A 1,705-nucleotide genomic window follows, 5' to 3' on the forward strand; every position below is an offset into this window, starting at 1 on the left:
CTGGGGGTCTTTAAGAGGAGGTTAGATATACACCTTGCTGGTGTTGTTTGACCCTAGTACTCTTTCCTGCCATGGTAGGGGGTCAGACTATATGATCCACTCAGGTCCCTTCCGACCCTAGAAACTATGAAAATTTTAGTCCTGTCTCTTGCTTTCCACTCCTCAGAGTCTGATGTTACAAAACCTACGTGCTGTCCTACCACAGCACAATAGGAACTAATTAAGGGCAGTCCTTCATTCCTATCCTTCAGAAGGCTAAAAATGCTATCTTAAAACGTTCATTAAACACTATTTTGTTTTTAATGTATTCAGTTGAGATTAATAATTAATTTTTAATAATTAATTTTTTTAGGCAAGAAGTTTGGATACATCCTGGGTTTTGTAGAATAGTTTTGCTCTGAGAGATCCCTTTGTTCAAAATATGGTTACAACAGTTTCTATAAATATAAATTGTTTTACAAAGACAGACATTACAGTTTGTTCTAATTTTCACTGAAATTAAGCCAACCAGTTTCTTATGCCAGCACTACAACAATAATCATGATGATAGCATTATTTCAGCTTGCCAAAAACAAGCTCCAATATGCTACAAATTAGAATCAAGCACCATATAAAATTAAACTAAAGATAAGCAATGTTAAATGAAATAAAAAATGAAATGTTCATGTTCTTTGCTGGGTTCAGATACAAGTCGGACATATATAAGCCACCATATGTTTAAATATGTTTAAATATTTTTTTTAAATTTCACAATATGGGATTTTGCAGACAAAGATATTGTGGGAAAGCACATTTCTGATGCAAAGACACAGATTGCAGGCTGGGAGAAGGAAAATGGGGCTCCAACCAATTAAAAGCTTTAGGGAAGAAAGGAGAATCAATTAAAAATGCCAGAGGGAAGAGTCTGCTTGTGGAGGAAAGGAGCCTTTGACAAATTTGAAATACAGGGAGCAGCCATGTTCTACAAGGCCCAGAGTAGAGGATGAACTTAAGCTATATTAATATCAACGTACATTCATGGGAAAATAGTGAAACTGATGCAATGCAGATAAGACTAAGCTCTGCTTTCAGTGGGCTGAATAAACAAGTCAGTGTTTGTAGACTACTTTGAAGATGAAAAGCACTGTATAATGTGCTAGGTAGGTATTATTATTATTAAAAACCGAAGGCAGCCACCCTTAAATTCAGCTGCTGGATTATTAGTATTTTTGACCTAGCATTTGCATTATTAAAAATAAATCGCAATAGTAGCTCAATAAACTACAGGCTCTGAAAAATGTAATATTCTTTAAAAAATAATAATTTGAAACATTTTTATTAGAATCTCTGCTTTCAGCAACTTTCTAGAATGAGATAATAACCAAAAGGGCAAAATCGACATTGTCAAATTTACCCTTTGACTGTAACTACAATTTAAAGGTGTCCTTCTATGCAATTCCCCCCCTTTTCACACAGTGATTCCAAGCCAGTTATTTATTTCCCTCTCCCCCTCACTTCCCTATAAGAATAGTTTTTTGAAGTCAGCCAATGAAACATGTTTTATTTAAGGACTATATTCTTAAAGCAATGGATTCTTTGGAGACCTAAGGGTTGCAGAGCACTTCATTAGTTCCACATAATGAAAGAATGGTGCGATTGAAGGAGGTCTCCAAGGGAGAATGGCGTGAAAATTAGAGACCCGTCTGCTCACTTACAAAAAAAAAAA

General features: G+C 35.2%; 1 long non-coding RNA gene across 1 annotated transcript in view; it reads right to left on the reverse strand.

The window, feature by feature from the left end:
* Positions 1–647: 647 nt before the first annotated feature.
* The window catches only part of LOC109296339, a 45,451-nt gene continuing 44,393 nt past the window's right edge, over positions 648–1,705 (reverse strand). Inside the window, exon 2 of the long non-coding RNA XR_002096960.1 lies at positions 648–1,705. This exon is cut by the window's right edge and continues 1,836 nt beyond it. This is a non-coding gene — a long non-coding RNA (uncharacterized LOC109296339).

This window comes from Gavialis gangeticus, unplaced genomic scaffold (genome assembly GCF_001723915.1).
Source record: "Gavialis gangeticus isolate Ggan-Ray unplaced genomic scaffold, GavGan_comp1, whole genome shotgun sequence".
Taxonomy (NCBI): Eukaryota; Metazoa; Chordata; order Crocodylia; family Gavialidae; genus Gavialis; species Gavialis gangeticus.